This window comes from Rana temporaria, chromosome 2 (genome assembly GCF_905171775.1).
Source record: "Rana temporaria chromosome 2, aRanTem1.1, whole genome shotgun sequence".
NCBI lineage: Eukaryota > Metazoa > Chordata > Amphibia > Anura > Ranidae > Rana > Rana temporaria.
This window is the reverse complement of record NC_053490.1, coordinates 484,933,105-484,952,213: the sequence shown is the minus strand read 5'-3', so window position 1 is coordinate 484,952,213 and position 19,109 is coordinate 484,933,105.

The window sequence follows — 19,109 nt, the reverse complement described above, 5'->3', positions numbered from 1 at the left end:
TGGGGACCTGGGTCCTGCCCCAGGGGACATGTATCAATTCAAAAAAAGTTTTAAAAACTGCAGTTTTTTTCAGGAGCAGTGAAGTGAAACAATAAAAATATTCCTTTACATTTCGTACCTGGGGGTGTGTATAGTATGCCTGTAAAGTCGCACATTTCCCGTGTTTAGTACTGTCCCTGCTCAAAGTGTAATTTCTAAAGGAAAAAAAAAGCCATTTAAAACTACTCCCGGCTATTAATGAATTGTCGGTCCCGGCAATACAAATCAAATTCATTGAAAAAAACGTCAGGGTTCCCCCCACAGTCCATTACCAGGCCCTTTGGGTCTGGTATAAATAGTAAGGAGAACCCTAACCAAGGGGAATAGCCTAGGGGAAGCCTTCCCCGGCAAGTGGGGAATGCCCAATTGGGTCAGGTGACCCCGCCCCCCCTTACGTCATGGGGGTTTCGCATGGAGTGGAGACTGCAGCATCGCCAGACATCGGATCACCGCGGGACATAGAGAACAATTCTGGACAGACTGGATTGCATCACTGGAATGTTTTTTAATTTTTTTTATTTTTAATAAAAGACTTACCCCAACTGTGTTTTATTTTGAATTTTTTACACTTTCTTTGTGAAATGGTAGGGGTACCCCATTACCAATTCACATGGGGGGGCGGAATTTGGGGGTCCCCTATGTTAAAGGGCTTCCAGATTTCGATAAGCCCCTGTCTGGAGACCCCCACAACCACCAGGCAAGGGTTGTGGGGATGAGGCCCTTGTCCCCATCAACTTGGGGACATCCTCCCCATGTTGAGGGCATGTGGCCTGGTACGGTTCAGGAGGGGGGGCACTCTCTCATCCCCCCCTTTTCCTGCGGCCGGCCAGGTTGCGTGCTTGGATAGGGGTCTGGTATGGATTTTTGGGGGGACCCCACACCATACCTGAAGGGCCTGATATGGAATTTGGGGGGACCCCCATGCTTTTTTTTTTGGTTCAGGGTTCCCCTTAATATTCATAACAGACCCAAAGGGCCTGGTAATGGACTTCGGGGGGGACCCCTGACGTTTTTTTCAATGACTTTGATCTGTATTGCCAGGACCGACAATTCATTAATAGCCGCGAGTAGTTTTAAATTACTTTTTTTCCTTTAGAAAATACAATTTGTGCAGGGACAGTTCTGAACATGGGAAACATACGCTACTTTACAGGCAAACTATACACACCCCCCAGGTATGAAATTTAAAGGAATAGTTCACTTTTATTGTTTCACTTTAAGCCTTATTAAAATCACTGCTCCCAAAAAAACTGCAGTTTTTAAAACTTTTTTTGCATTGATACATGTCCCCTGGGGCATGACCCAGGTCCCCAAACCCTTTTTATGACAATAACTTGCATAATAACCTTTAAAATTAGCACTTTTGATTTTTCATGTTCGTGTCCCATAGACTTTTTAACGGTGTTTGTACACATTTTTTGCCTGTTCGCATGTTCTGGTGCAAACCGAACTGAGGGAGGAAGGGGGGGGGGGTTTGGATCATCACTAGTATCCACCCCCTGTTGTTGCTTTCTGTAGGCAGCCTGTAGTGGGTGGAGCCTGCTGCACCCCTCCCACAGCTCTGCTTTCTGCACAGGCTATCGGCAGCGCACTGATGATGTCACTGCTACTATTAAAATGTAATCTCTGGATTTACAAAGGCATTTGGTGAACGCAAGATGATTTATATACTCTGTGACTATTGAAGACATAGGCCCGGATTCACAAAGCACTTACGCCGACGTATCTCGATATACACCGCGTAAGTGTAACTATGCCCCGTCGTATCTGTGCGCCGTGCCCACAGAACTAGATACGCCTGAAAATAGGCTTCATCCGACCGATGTAACTTTCCTACGCCAGCGTATCGTGGGCGCATATTTACGCTGGACGCCTCATTGCAAATATGCAAATGAGGGAGATACATCGATTCACGAAAATAGTTGCGCCCGGCGCATAATATACGCGGTTTGCGTAAGGCTTACGTCCGGGGTATAGTTATTCCCCATCTATGAGGCGCAACTCAAGCAAAGGTATGGACCAGGGAACAGCCGTCGTATTTTACATCATTTACGTAGTAGTACGTGAATAGGGCTGGGCGTAGGTTACGTTCACGTCGTAGGCAGTGATCCGTCGTATCTTAGGGAGTAGTTCCGACGTGATTCTGCGCATGCGCACTGGGTTGCGTCCATGGGACGGCGCATGCGTTGTACGTTATTCGTATCTTTATGACGCTCAGTCCATCATTTACATGGGGTTACGCCTCATTAGCATGGCTCACGCCCACTTTCACCTACGCTTACGCCGAGGAAACCCAGCGTAGATTTGGGGGCAAGTGCTTTGTGAATCCAGTGCTTGCATCTGTGCGCTGCGTCGGCGTAGCGTATATTAGATACGTTACGCCCGCATAAATATGCACCGATGTGAATCCGGGCCTATATTTTGATGAAAGCATTTGTGTCTGGAGTTTAGCTTTAGCATATCTTCCATACAAATAAATACTTCTTGCTTCACAGTCTGTAGTTCCAGAGCAGCTGTGGTATTGCAGGTGCTGAACTTTCATAGTACATAGCATATGACTTGTCTTTTTAGTATACCGTAATTCAAAGATAGGAGCCTCTAAAGCAAGTAGAAAGTGTCCCGAGTCATGAAGATAAAAGTAGGGCATTCTATTTTTATATATTTGTACTGTTTGCTGCGAGAAGGAACAATGCTTAATCACAGGGACCATTGCAGCCAAACACTACAACTGCTGAATAAGAATGAGAAAATTGCCCACCTGTTGCTTGGAACAGAGAGATGTTTAAACCAGACATCACTTTTAATAGTAAACTTTATAGTTTACTGCACAAGAGGAGGGTAAGAGAACGTAGACTAATATCCTGTTTGTCTTTTTCTTAACTTAGCAATTATGGTTTTTATGTATGTTTGAACTGTTCATTTGAAATAGAACTGTAGATAAAGAGCCAGGTTCACAGCTGAATTACTTACGTGTAACTTGTTTTACTTGGTCAAAGATTTGTGATTTTTTTCTGCCTTTCTTGTATTCGAAGAACTCCTCACAAAGAGTGGTTGGGTGACATTACTCTTCTCTACTGCACTTAAGGCCCCGTACACACGACCGGATCTGTCCGCTGGGATTTATCCGCGGATCAGTTCCAGCAGACAAATCCGGTCGTGTGTACGGCCTAGCGGACATTTTTCGGCAGACATTTGTCCAGCCGACCGTTTTCAAGCGGATATAAATTTCTTAGCATGTTAAGAAATCTATCCACTGGAAACCTGTCCGTCTGACTTATCCGGTCGTCTGTACAGACTCACCGGATAAGTCCGACCGATCCCCATCCCTCGCATGCGTCAAAGTGATTCGACGCATGCGTGGAAGTAGTTACCTTCCAGGGTCGCGCACGTCGCCGCGTCATCGTCGCGGCCACGTCACCGCGTATGTTTTCCACGGGGATTTTGATCTGATGGTGTGTACAGCCATCAGATCAAAATCCGGAGCAGAAATGTCCGATGGAAACGGTCCGGCGGACCGTTTTCATCGGATATCCGCTCGTGTGTACAGGGCCTTAGTCTGATCCTGGGAATGAGACAAAATGTACCCTTGCAGTGGGGCCTCCCAAATTGTAGGCGTTTAATGCAGGGCCAATCCTAGGGTCACAGATGCCCGGGTGCAGAAATATTGCTGGCGCCCATACATGGGTGTGGCCATCTTACTAACTCCTCCCCTTTACAAATGTGTCCCCCATCAGAGCCTTCCACAGCAGTCATCCCCCATCAGAGCCCCCCAGCAGGTGTCTCCCATCAGAGCCCCCCCAGCAGGTGTCCCCCATCAGAGCCCCCTTACAGCAGGTGTCCCCATTAGAGCCGCCCACATCAGGTGTCCCCATAAATCAGTACCTGTCCAATAGATCCCTGTAGCTCAGGTATGCTGGGAGCAGAAGCACATTACAGGGGGTCTTTAGTTACTAGGAGGGTGGCACAGAGCATTTCTGGGAGTGCACGGGATGATTGGCAGCAGCTCTGGCCAACCCAGAAGCCTCTCATCACAGCGCCTATGGGAGAAGAACCGACACACGCAGAGGGGGCGGGGCACACAGGAGACTGCTCCACGCGCACTGGACAGAATTAATTAGTGGAGCCTAGTACTGGAACGTGTTCCGGTACTAGGCTCCGCTGCGGTACTTGCTCCGCCTCAGGACACAGACAAGGAGGAGGGAGAGGAGCACTTTGGAGCTTCGGCGCCCCCACCTCTGCGGCACCTGGGTGCGGAGCACCCCGTGCACCCTGCCTAGGATCGGCCCTGGTTTCAAATTTGACTAAAAATAGTTTATTGCATGGGAATTTGGAGATATAATCATGGGAAGCAGATCATAGCGAGCTAACACGCTAACAATAATAGAGCTGTGTTTTTGTTAGTATCTTTCAAATGTTTAACATTTTAAAGGGTCAGCTCACCAAAAATTATACTTTTATCCCAATTAATATACACTTCCTCCTACCCATACCAAATCATGCTACCTGTCATGCCTTCATTCATAAGGCTCATCGTCTTCATAGTTTTGACTTTAGTTTGAATTAAATCAATGCTGCCATCTAGTGGACTTTCTGTTTAATTGCACCTGTTCTATGTTAATATAGTCAGCTAGAATAGTTCATTAATTTGGTCCATGCAAGCTTCCGTATTTCTATCCCATGAGGCTTTGCAGCACCTCCACAGCCTTCTTTTCCATTTTTCCTTCCAAGCAAGCACATGTCTGCTGAGTTCTTTCTCACGTCAGCCATATCGATGCATCTACGGTACGTGCAACTTTGTCTCTCTAGATAGATAGATAGATAGATAGATAGGGAGGCTCTAATTGTATTATTGTTTATTAATTGTAATCTGTTTGTATCTATTACAGTTTTACTCTGTCTTGTGCTAATAAAAGTTCATAAGGATTCCGCGCCTACTGGAATGCATTAGTATGAGAAGAGTTATCAGTGTGCCCGAATACACATCAGTCACGTGTAGTGAGGGGCATAACAGTAAAACGTAGGCTTCTAAACATGGCTAGCATACAGAACTTCCAGCAAAACGAAGGCTTCTAAGCACGGCCAGCATACAGAACGCCATAGAAACCAAGGCTTCTACGCACAGCTACCACATAGAACGCCAAAGAGACATCAGAGCCACAGCTTCCATATACAGCTAGACACCATGTCGCAGACAAAGTCAGAGCACCTCGTGACAAGGTCAGAAGTTTACTCCACGAGCTCAAGGAGGTCAGTGAAAAGCGAAACAATCGCCATTGCCCGCGCAAAGGCAGAATCTGCAAAGGTGAAAGCTGACTTTGCAGCAAAAGAGGCCGAAGTAAAGGCTAGGTTTGCTGAAAAAGAGATGCAAATCAAATTAGAGAAGTTACGCATGGAAACTGAATTAGAGAAACTAGCTGCAGAGAAGGAGTCAGCGGCTGCTGCAGCCGAGGCAGACATCCTAGAAGAACTTGCAAAGCCCACCAGTGAGCGGCGCAGCAACGTGCTAGGGGAAGAATCCGTTCCTCATGACAGTACAGAACGTACCTCAGAATATGTGCGGCGACACGCCAAACCAGACAACTGCCCGCTTACAGCGCCAAGAGCGGAATCAACTCCCGCCATTCACACGCCTTATATCAAGCAAGAAAGTAAACCTGCACTTAGTCAGTTTTCAGCACATTCTGCATCCAGGCTATCAAAGCACTACGCCACAGTTGACCAAGTCGAAAATGAAGAACAACAAGTTAAAAGACCCAGCGACAGCATCTCTGATGACCGCATCTACTCCACAAGTTCCTGGCACAACAAAGCGCCCCCTGGCTACTCACACAACGATCAAGGTATGTCAGATTTCTTCAAGCTCTTAGCACGACGTGAACTGTTAGCAAAAGGACTTGCAAAGTTTAACGATCGCCCTGAAAGTTATAGAGCATGGCGTTCGTCCTTCAGAAATGCAATTAAGGATCTTGGTTTTAAAGCAAGTGAGGAAGCCGATCTCTTAGTCCAATCACTGGGGAATGAGTCATCAGAGCATGCAAGGAGAATCAGAGACATTAACATTAATTACCCAACCAAAGGGCTGAGCATGATATGGGAGAGGATTGATGAATGTTACGGTTCCCCAGAAGTTCTAGAAAACTCTCTTTTTAAAAGAATAGAGGACTTTCCCAAGATTTCTAACAAAGGCTTCCAGAAGCTGAGAGAATTGAGTGACCTAGTGACAGAACTCCAAATAGCCAAATCAGAAGGAGACTTGCCAGGCCTTGCCTTTCTGGACACAGCCCGTGGTGTTAACCCTATAGTGCAGAAGCTACCTTACAGCCTTCAAGAAGCCTGGATTACACGCGGCTCCAACTACAAGCAAAGGCACAACGTTCCCTTCCCACCATTCTCTTATTTTGTGGACTTTATTCGCCATCAAGCAAAGGTTAAAAATGATCCTAGTTTTGACATCTCATCATCTGACTCTGCTCTCCCTAGGCCCAGTAAGCCTGCTCTAACCCGCAACTTCAAAGTCACACCTGTTGCAGTACGCAAAACAAGTGTATCTCCAGCTGAGAATCCAAGCAGAGAGTGCCCTCTTCACAAGAAGCCTCATTCATTGTCAAAGTGCAGAGGTTTTAGAGAAAAGACTCTCCAAGATCGCAGAACCTTCCTCAAAGAAAACAGAATTTGTTACAGGTGCTGCGCATCAACTTCTCACATCGGTAAAGACTGTAAGGTGAGCATCAACTGCTCCGAGTGTAACAGCACAGAACACAACACAGCTCTACATCCAGGGCCAGCGCCATGGACTCTTACCCCCTCACTCCAGGTGGAAGAGCACGGCGAGGAGCAACAAGACATAGTACCTCCTGTAGTTACACCCCAGTGCACCCAAGTATGTGGAGAAGGTTCGTCTAACAAATCCTGCTCCAAGATTTGTCTTGTTACAGTTTACCCCACAGGCCACAGAGAAAAAGCAGTGAAGCTATACGTGATCCTGGACGATCAAAGCAACAGATCACTCGCCAGCTCAACCTTCTTTGACACCTTCAAAATCAAGGAAGCAAACTCTCCATACTTACTCAAGACTTGTACAGGGGTAAGTGAAGAAACTGGGAGAAGAGCCATCGGTTACCAAATCGAATCCTTTGATGGTCAGACAACCCTGCCTCTGCCAACTCTAATCGAGTGCAATCAGTTCCCAACTGAAAGAGAGGAGATCCCTACACCAGAGGTGACACTTCATCACAGACATCTGAAGGGCATAGCACACCTCATCCCTGAACTGGATCCCCAGGCTGAGATAGCACTTCTCCTTGGGAGGGACATCATCAGAGTTCACAAGGTAAGAAAACAAATCAATGGTCCCCACAACTCCCCCTATGCTCAGAAGCTGGATCTCGGATGGGTCATCATAGGCAACGTATGCCTAGGGAGTGTTCACAAACCAACCAGCGTGAACTCTCTCTTTACAAAGACACTAGAGGGTGGGCGTCCATCCTTATTTCAGCCTTGCGCCAACAGATTCCTCGTAAGAGAGAAGCCTGCCAGTGTAATTCATTCCAACCCTTACACCGCTAATCTTCTTTGTGATGAAGACAGAGATCGTTTAGGATGCTCAGTTTTCCAAGGGACTAAAGAAGATCACAAACTTGCCCCATCAATTGAAGATCATATCTTCTTGGAAATAATGAGACAGGGATTCCACAAAAACAATGAAAACAGCTGGGTTGCACCCCTGCCTTTCAAAGCACAGAGACCCTGCCTTGCTAACAACAGAGAACAAGCTTTAAAGCGCTTTTCTTCCCTTAAACGCAATCTTCAAAGAAAGCCAGAAATGAAAGGGCATTTCTTCTCATTCATGAGTAAGATGTTTGAGGATGACCATGCTGAGATAGCCCCACCTTTAAAAGACAAAGAAGAGTGCTGGTACCTACCAATCTTCGGTGTCTACCACCCCAAGAAGCCAGGTAAAATCCGGGTAGTGTTTGACTCCAGCTCTCAGCACGAAGGGGTCTCACTAAATGATGTCCTCCTAAAGGGACCAGATCTCAACAACACACTTCTTGGTGTTCTTATCAGGTTCCGCAAGGAAGCAGTTGCCATAGTTGCAGACATACAGCAAATGTTTCACAGCTTCCAAGTCAAGGAAGAACACAGGAACTTCTTGAGATTCCTATGGTTCAAAGACAATGACCCTACTAAAGACATTACAGAATACCGCATGAAAGTGCACGTTTTTGGTAACAGTCCATCCCCTGCTGTTGCCATCTACGGACTTAAGCTATCTGCTCAAGAAGGTGAGAAAGACGTTACACAGTTTATTGAAAGAGACTTTTATGTAGATGATGGTCTGAAATCACTTTCTTCACCTGAAGCTGCAATAAGTCTACTCAAGAGGACTCAAAGCACACTTGCCTCTTCAAATCTTAGACTGCATAAGATAGCATCAAACAGCAAGGTCGTCATGGAGGCCTTCCCTTCTCAAGATTATGCCAGTGACTTCAAAGATCTGGACTTAGCTACAGACTCCCTTCCTATGCAACGCAGCCTAGGACTCAACTGGGACCTCAAGACTGACACCCTTACCTTTCAGGTCGACCAAGAGCCAAAACCCTTCACTCGGCGAGGTGTCCTATCCACCATCAACAGCCTGTATGATCCACTCGGGTTCGCAGCACCGGTGACCGTCCAAGGTAAGATTATGCTTAGAGAGCTTACTGCAGACACATGTGATTGGGATTCTCCACTACCTTCTGAGAAAGAGACATTATGGGTAACATGGAGAGACTCTTTAAAGACTTTATCTAACCTACACATACATAGACCATACACCCACTTTCCTCCTGAAAGGGTTCAGTCTAGAAAGTTATGTGTATTCTGCGATGCTTCAGTCAAAGCAATAGGAGCAGTAACCTACCTCAAGTCAGTAGGCATCGAGGGCCAAATTCATATTGGGTTCGTTATGGGCAAGGCCAAGCTAGCACCATGTCCTGAAACCACCATTCCAAGATTGGAACTGTGTGCTGCTGTATTAGCAGTAGAACTAGCAGAACTCATTACAACTGAAATGGATATAGAACTCGAGGATACAGAGTTTTACACAGACAGCAAGGTAGTGTTGGGCTACATTTACAACGAAAGTAGGAGATTCTATGTCTATGTGCACAACAGAGTCCTAAGGATCAGGAAGTCTACACAGCCCACCCAGTGGCGTTATGTCTCAACTGATCATAACCCAGCAGATCATGCCACAAGGTCTGTGTCAGCATCCCGTCTCAAAGACACTACATGGCTCACAGGACCACCCTTCCTGTACAAGTCAGTGCCTACCACTCCACAAAGGGAGACTTATGAACTGTTAGAACCTGAATCTGACTCAGACATCCGTCCTCAGGTTTCCACACTACATACAACAATTTCTAACCAACTGTTGAGATCCAAGCGCTTCGATAAGTTCTCCACTTGGAAATCCTTACAAAGAGCTACAGCTTGCCTGGTTCACATAGCCAGATCCTTTAAAGGCACCCCTACAAGACCAAGTTGTTGCAAAGGTTGGCATTATTGCCACAAGCCATATACAGTAGACGAGCTCACAGAAGCAAAAAATGTAATCATCCGCTGTATCCAACAAGAGACTTATGCACTAACACTAGAATGCCTTCAATATAACAAGAGCATTCCAAAGAACTGTCCTCTAAGGAAACTCAACCCCTTTATAGACAATGAAGGACTGTTAAGAGTTGGAGGGCGCATCTCAAATGCAGGACTTGATAGTGGTGAAAGCAATCCTGTCATAATACCAAATAACCATGTTGCTTCTTTACTTGTGGAACACTACCACACACAGACAAAACATCAAGGACGTTTGTTCACGGAAGGAGCTTTGCGTGTGGCTGGACTCTGGATAGTGGGAGCCAAGAGACTTGTGAGTAAAACCATTTTCAAATGTATCACCTGTCGTAAGCTTCGTGGTATTTTCCAAACCCAGAAAATGGCCAACCTTCCTGCAGACCGTCTCAGTACAGAACCCCCTTTCACAATCGTCGGTCTTGATGTGTTTGGGCCTTGGGCTGTCATCACACGTCAAACCAGAGGAGGCAGTGCCAACAGCAAACGCTGGGCTGTCATGTTTACTTGCATGTGCATCAGAGCTGTACACATAGAAGTAATTGAGTCCTTAGACACATCCAGCTTCATCAATGCCCTGAGACGTTTCATCTCTATTAGAGGTCCTGTCAAGCACATACGCTCTGATAGAGGAACCAACTTTGTTGGAGCTTGCAAAGAATTGAATATCACTTCAAACCTCGACACAGAACATGTTGAGAGATACCTTTCAGAACAGGGTTGTACATGGACATTTAACCCCCCACACTCTTCTCACATGGGAGGTGCCTGGGAGCGTATGATTGGTATAGCTCGAAGGATCCTAGATTCAATGTTTCTACAATTGGGAACTTCAAAACTCACACATGAGACTCTGACAACCTTCATGGCTGAAGTATCAGCTATAATGAATGCTAGACCCTTGACATCTATACCCAATGATCCTGAGGATCCTTTCTTGCTTACACCTTCCACTTTGCTCACTCAGAAAGTCGAGGTGATCACAGCTCCTTCTGTCAATCTCGACCCAAAGGACTTATACAGATGTCAATGGAAAAGAGTACAAGTGTTAGCTGACACCTTTTGGAACAAATGGAAGAAACAATACTTGTCTAATCTACAGACCAGGAACAAATGGCAAGACAGCAAGCCCAACTTAGAGCCTGGTGCCATTGTGCTCATGAAAGACTCTCAATCAAGGAGAAACGAGTGGCCTTTGGGTCTGATAACCCAAGTGTTTCCCAGTGAAGATGGACACGTCAGGAAAGTTGAACTCAAAGTCATTAGGCAAGGCCAGCCTAAACTTTTCCTCAGACCTGTTTCCGAACTTGTTTTGTTACTCTCCTCCGGAGTGCCATGATGTGTGGTATCCGTGGGAAACCAGGCGAGGAGTGTCATGCCTTCATTCATAAGGCTCATCGTCTTCATAGTTTTGACTTTAGTTTGAATTAAATCAATGCTGCCATCTAGTGGACTTTCTGTTTAATTGCACCTGTTCTATGTTAATATAGTCAGCTAGAATAGTTCATTAATTTGGTCCATGCAAGCTTCCGTATTTCTATCCCATGAGGCTTTGCAGCACCTCCACAGCCTTCTTTTCCATTTTTCCTTCCAAGCAAGCACATGTCTGCTGAGTTCTTTCTCACGTCAGCCATATCGATGCATCTACGGTACGTGCAACTTTGTCTCTCTAGATAGATAGATAGATAGATAGATAGGGAGGCTCTAATTGTATTATTGTTTATTAATTGTAATCTGTTTGTATCTATTACAGTTTTACTCTGTCTTGTGCTAATAAAAGTTCATAAGGATTCCGCGCCTACTGGAATGCATTAGTATGAGAAGAGTTATCAGTGTGCCCGAATACACATCAGTCACGTGTAGTGAGGGGCATAACACTACCATTAGTGCATTTGTTTTCAGTGCTGAGATCTGAGCACTGTGTGATATTAGGGCAAGAGAAAAAAGATTTTTGATGCTGATAATTTTGATACACAAGCCAAATAACAGGTTGCCCAAACCTTAACTTATAACTCTTAACATAAAACATTGTCCTAAACCTAAAGGAACCCTTTGCCTTAACTGAACCCTTAACAGTAGACCTAATGTTACTCATAACCTACCTGTTACCCTAATCCCTAGCCCTTAATCTACCATTTAAAATAAATCCCCAGCCTAAACCCCAACACTTAACCTATGACTTAAAGTTGAACCTCTGTCAGAAAAAAAGTCTACAGAGCATCAAAGATTAGTTGACATTGTATATGTGTGTCCTTTATTTCTATACTTGTAAAAGCTCTACCCTCTATACTCTGCGCTGTTCCCCAGATATACAGTATGTTATAATTTGTGACTTCGTGTGTGGGCCCCATCGTTTATTTATCCATCAGTTAAAAAATTTGAAACTTGTTTTAAAGTTAAAGCGGTGGTTCACCCTCCATAACAACATTTTAGCATAAAATTAGGCATAGTAGCGCGAGCTACAGTATGCCTGTATTTATTTTTTTAGCCCGGTACTCACTGTGCAATCGTATATTGAAGATTCTGGGCGTTCCTATCCAGAGGGAAGGTGATTGACGGCCGGCTCTGGCACGAACGCCCATTCCCTGCGGGGAGTCGGAATCTTCAATATACGATTGAGTACCGGGCTAAAAAAATAAATACAGGCATACTGTAGCTCGCGCTACTATGCCTAATTTTATGCTAGAGGAAATTTTTTTTTTTTTTATAGGGTGAACCCCCGCTTTAACCGATGGATACCTAACCGATAGAAAAAAAAACGATCGTTTGTAGGCACGTCCATCGGTTAAAAATCCACGCATGCTCAGACTAAATTAGGGGACGGGAGCGCTCATTCTGGTAAAACTAGCATTCGTTATGGAGATAGCACATTCATCACGCTGTAACAGACTGAAAAGCACGAAGACTGAAAAGCGTGAATCGTCTCTCACCAAACTTTTACTAACATGAAATTAGCAAAAGCAGCCCAAAGGGTGGCGCCATCCGTATGGAACTTCCTCTTTATAGTGCCGTTGTACGTGTTGTACGTCACCGCGCTTTGCTCTAGCATTTTTTTTTCATGCTCGTGTGTATGCAAGGCAGGCTTGACAAGAATCAAGTTTTTTCCATGACATTAAAAACGGTTGTGTGTACGCGGCATCAGGCTAAGGATAAAGGTCCAGGATATATTCTTAAATAGTTTCTGTGTGCAGTGTGAAATAAAAATGAAAGCCCTCTTGGATACACATATTTAACACCATTAGATCATTTACCGTTTGTATATTGTGTACAGGTACACTTTCAAATGAAAACTAAGAATACATTGCTACAATTTACTTACTAAGGGTCCCAGCTTTAGTATTTTTTATTGACTGAGAAACAATTACCACCAAACCTTTCCAAATCCCAAGGTGCAATAGATTCTGTCGCAAAGAAACACACAGACTGTTTTTAGCTACTGGGGAAAGTAATAGGAGCAGACAATAAATACTTTTCATCAGTGTCCCTTCCTAAACCACCTAGTAATTACCATTGATTTTACCTGTTATCTAACCCACATATATGACTGTAATAAATTAGAAAAGCTTTGCCATTTGTTAACTATTGATTTTGTTAAAATTTGCAATCGGCTTAATTTTCAACATATTCAGCAATTCTTTTTCTTTACATACCAACCATTGCATGTAAAATAAATGAACTATGGAAACGATCTAAAATTGCAAGGCACTTTTTTAAAGCAAGTATGGGACTTAAAATGTTAGCCACACACCAAATTTATCAAATTATGCATTTAAGGTCATGGCTACACCTAAACTCTATACATTTTGAATCAGTAACTACTTACATTTGGATGCACTGTGTAATATATATATATAAACTGTATATATATATATATATATATATATATATATATATATATATATATATATATATATATATATATATACAGTATATATATATATATATATATATATATATATATATATATACACACGTGCATAACTTTTTTTTAACTGTACCCCTATGGTAGCTCTTCCTTTTCATTGCAGGTAAATAATTATTTCCATTTCAAGCAACAGGTGAGCAATCTGCCGTCATTCTTGACAATAGAAGGGTGCAGGCTGTCTGACATCCACAAGAGGCTAAAGAATGTTTATGGAGATAGTTACATGGTAAAGGTTGAATAAAGACTATAGTACATCCAGTTCAACCTGTGTTGGTGAGTGTGTGTGTGCGTGTAGAAAATACCTTCTGATGACTGGTGTCCAGAATTGGACAGAGTACTCCAGATGTTGTCTAAGCAGAGTTTTGTAAAGTGGTAGGATTATCGTTTTATCTCTGGAGTATATCCCTTTTTTATGCATGCTAATATTCTGCCGGCATTGGTAGCTGCAGCTTGACATTGCATGCTATTCTACTAGGACCCCCTTGTGCATTACCTTACATTTCCCCACATTAAACCTCATTTGCCATGTAGTTGCCCACTCCATTATTTTGCTCAGGTCTTTCTATATCCTGATTTGAAGTTATTTCCCTGCAAAATGTTATGTCATCCACAAAAACAGAGATTGAGCAATTTATCCCATCCTCTATATCATTTACGAATACATTTTATAGAATTGGTCTCAAGACAGAACCTTGGGAGTGGTAAGTGGGGCACACTTACCACTCCAGACCAGTCTAAAAACACATTATTTATCACCACCCTTTTTTTTACCCAAGTTTTTTTACCCAAGAACAAACCTTACAGTCCATGCCTGTGTACTTCAGCTTGTAAATTTATCGTTTATGGGGAACTGTATCAAATGCTTTGCAAAATCCAGGTACACTACCACAGTCTAGATGGCAGCACACTTCCTCGTAGAATGTTAACAGGTTGGTTTGGCAAGAACGACCCTTTCTAAGTTCATGCTGATGACTACTAAAGATATTTTTTCCTTCAGTACATTTTTGGATATAGTCACTTATCACCCCCCCCCCCCCCCCCCCCAATTATTTATCCACTATTGATGTTAGGCTGACTGGTCAATAGTTTCCAGGAAAATTGGCTTTGTACTTTTTTGAATATTGGTACCACATTGGCTTTCCTCCGATCAGCTGGTACCAATCCTGTTAGTATGCTGTCCACAAAGGTTAGGAACAGTGGTCTGGCTATAACCTCACTGACTCTTGGGTGCAAGTCATCTGGTCCTGGTGATTTATTTGTATTAAGTTTGTTAAGTCTTTCCTTCACTCCAGTGATGTGACACTAACAGTACTGTCGCGGTCGGTATACCCCCCCCCCCCTTTTCCTGTACATTGTTTTTGCTAAGATGCATGTCCAAGAGTCTTTTAAAACTATCCATACTTCCTGCCAAAACCACCGATTGTGGAAGAGAGTTCCACATCCTTACCACCCTGACAGTCTAAAACCCCCTATGCAGCTTAAGGTTAAACCGCTTCTCTTCTAGTCTCATCATGTGGACTGTGTCCTCTTACACTTCCTGGTACTGAAAAGTTACATACCTACACTGGGATCACCATTGAGATATTTGTATATCGCTATCATATCTTCTTTTAAGAGTCTCTTCTCCAAAAAGAATATGTTTAGTGCTTGTTCCTGATAATTGAGGCCCTTCAGTCCCCATATTAATTTAGTTGCCATTCTATGGACTCTTTTCAGCTCCAGTACATCCTTTCTAAAGGATTTGTGACCAGAACTGGACAGAATACTCCAGATGCGGTCAGAGTTGTATAAAGTGGCAGGATTATCGTTTTAACCAGGGAGTAAATTCCCTTTCCAATGCATGCTAATATTCTGCCAGATTTGGTAGCTGCAGCTTGATACTGCAGGCTATTTCTCAGTCTGTCTTCTACTAAAGCCCCTAGATCCTTTTCCATCCTGGAATCCCCTAGGGGTTCTCCTCCCAATGAGTAAGTTGCGTTTATATTTTTACCCTCCAAGTGCATTACCTTAAATTTACCAATGTTAAACATAATTTGCCATCTACAGTAGGTGTTTGTGATATTGTGTTTTTAGCACGACAGCATCGCGCTGATTCTCGGCGACATGGTGCCGAGATCTCGCCGACATCTCACACTCACTGGAATAGTGACAGCACATCCCAGCAAGCGCGTCATAGAAGTGACGGGAGATCCGACTTGGATTCCCGCCAATTCTACACGTGTGCGGCGTTTGTTATGAATCCTGAGGGGGAAGTCCCCGCCGGACTTTAAATAAAAATCCGGCATGGGTTCCCCCTCAGGAGCATACCGGGCCCTTAGGTCTGTTATGGGTTGTAAGGAGAGCCCCCCTACGCCGAAAAAAACGGCGTAGGGGGTCCCCCTACAATCCATACCAGACCCGTATCCAAAGCACGCTACCCGGCCAGCCAGGAAGGGAGTGGGGACGAGCGAGCGCCCCCCCCCCCCCCCCTCCTGAGCCGTACCAGGCTGCATGCCCTCAACATGGGGGGGTTGGGTGCTCTGGGGCAGGGGGGCGCACTGCGGCCCCCCCACCTCAGAGCACCCTGTCCCCATGTTGATGAAGACAGGGCCCCTTCCCGACAACCCTGGCCGTTGGTTGTCGGGGTATGCGGGTGGGAGGCTTATCGGAATCTGGGAGCCCCCTTTAATAAGGGGGCCCCCAGATACCGGCCCCCCACCCTAAGTGAATGAGTATGGGGTACATCGTACCCCTACCCATTCACCTGCAAGAAAAGTGGTAAAAACACAAATAAACCACACAGGGTATTAAAATATTTTATTAGTCTGCTCCGGAGGCCTCCCCTGTCTTCTTTAGCTCTTTTACCAGGGTAGGCTTCTTCTTCCGATTTCCGGGGGTCTTCTCCTGCTCTCCGGGGTCTTCACCGCTCTTCTGTGACGTCTTCTCCGCTCCGGGGGTCTTCTCAGCTCTTCTGTGACGTCTTCTCCGCTCCGGGGGTCTTCTCAGCTCTGGGGGGGTCTTCTATATTCGCCGCTCTCCGCTCTTGACTCGGCGCACCCCGGTTCTTCCTCCCGCTGTCTGGTTCCTTCTCCTTCAGGGCTGGCCGCCGCTATACTGGCGGCGGTCAGTCCGCTCTTCTGTAACGTCATCTTCTTCTCTTCTCGTCTTCCGTCTTCTCCAGATGTTGACACGCCGGCCGGCTCTTCTCGCTGCAATGACGTGTGCCCGGCTTGCGTCGGATTTATATAGGCCTCACAGTCCCATCATGCTCTGTACCTACCCATGTGATACCTACAGTTTATATATCCTGCTGTAATGTTATTGCCCTACCTATTTTTGTGTCATCAGCAAACACTGAGATCAAGCTATTTATCCCTTCCTCTATATCATTTATAAATATGTTAAACAAAATTGGTCCCAGGACCAATTTGGAGATGACACCATTTAAAGTGGAACGTTACCCATAACAACTTCATAAAAAATAATGTTGTTTAGCAAGAAATATAAATTCCACATTAATGATTATGCTACCAACATGTGTGTACGCTGTAAAATGCCTCCAGCATTGGTCCTGTTTCTTTTTTCCAGAGGCTGCTATTTCAGTCCAGAGTCCCTGAGCAGCAGTAACTCTTTAGGCTATCAGCAGACTGGCCTCTTGTGGCTCTGATTTTCAGCACGCCATGCTTAGAATAGAGAACAACTGAAACTGCGCAGAGCAGGATGAGACCATACATTACTGGATTTTAAACATTAAAGGCAATTATTTTTTAATGTTTTACATAGCCATATCTGGAAAAGGGGCCAACATGAAGTAATCTATCAGGATTTAAAGCGGGGGTTCCACGGGAAATCGTTTTTTTTTTTATCTGTGCATCTACTGCCTTTAACATAGTTATCAGTGTACTCATGTCTCTGAATTTTATAGCCATCCGCATGCACATTCGGCCGTAAATAATTATTTATAAAATTTCATCCTGTCAGGTTCCATCTTGCTTGTGGGCACTGTGAAGCCCACAAGCAAATACTTCCGGGATTTGGTGAATGCTGATATCCCAGCATTCACCGTTCTATCCCGCGCATGGGCAGTGTTATCAGCACAAGCTCACAAAGAGCACTGCAGCTGATCACAAAATCCTGCGATATTTTGTGATTCAGCGTTATAAATTGTCTCCTGGAAAGCGAGACACTGTGCTCCCAGGAGACATTGTGATCTGGGAAAACACTGGGGCGCTGAGGAATGAAGTGACACGCCCACTCCCGCGGGAGTGATACCCAGAAATGCCTGCTAGTTAGTGTGCTGGTCTGAATGAGCTGCAGTTTATTATGAGGGTAAACCTCCGCTTTAATTTTCTGACTAAAGTTCCACTTTAAACTTCTTCATCCATCTGTGCACATTTCTCTTGTCAATGGTGTAATCTCCATAAACATTTTGTAGCCTTCTGTGGACCTCAGACAGCCTCCACTCCTCCTTAGTTAAGAACGGCATGATGGCACTTTGCTTCTGCTTGGAATCCGTTATTTGCTTGAAATAAAAAAGAAGTGTTACTATAGAGGAAGAGTTACTCTACCAACATATGAAAGTGAATAAATGTAAAAATTACATTTAAATTAATTTTAGAGCACACAAACACAAAAAAAATCTCTATATCACGTTTTCTATACAATATAAAAATTGAGACTGACTTGAGTAAATAGATACCAAAGAGATTAAGATTTAAAATTGTGCATGATGGTAAAATGGCAATAAACTACAATATCCAAATCTTTTCCTAGATAATACTTTACTAACTATACAGCTCACCATTTTAGAGTTTAGCATAAAAAAGGGCCTAGAATTATTCCTCTCACTTTGATGCGTGCAAAGATAATACCTAATATGTATTGTTTAATCATTACTTAAGCGAGCACATGTGGCCTACGCATGCATTTTCCTTCATATGTGCAAGTGCATGGGTAGGGTTTAATTTTTTTTAATTAGATTTATTACATTTTATTTTTCTATTTTTTGACCTGCCTAACTTTAAAGTAGTTGTAAAGGAAAAAAAATGTTATGCTGAAATGACTGTTTACAGGGTATAGAGACATATAGCCAGATTCAGAAAGACTGGCTTATCTTTGTGCAGGCGTAGCGTATTTACGCTACGCCGCTGTAAGTGAGAGAGGCAAGTGCTGTATTCACAAAGCACTTGCCTCCTAAGTTACGGCGGTGTAGCGTAAATGGGCCGGCGTAAGCACGCCTAATTCAAATGAGGAAGATGTTGGCGTGTTTTAGGGAAATTAGGCATGACCCCACGTAAATGACGTTATCAATGAACGGCGCATGCGCCGTCCGTGGACGTATCCCAGTGCGCATGTGTCGGATAGAATGCCTAATATACGTCGAACACTGCCTACGACGTGAACGTAACTTACGCACAGCCCTATTCGCATACAACTTACGCAAACAATGTAAAAAGATAGGCTTGTTCCGACCTCCATACCTTGGATGGGGTGCGCCACCTAGGGAGCATCTTTATCTTTACGCCGGCGTATGTCTTCCGTAAACGGCGTA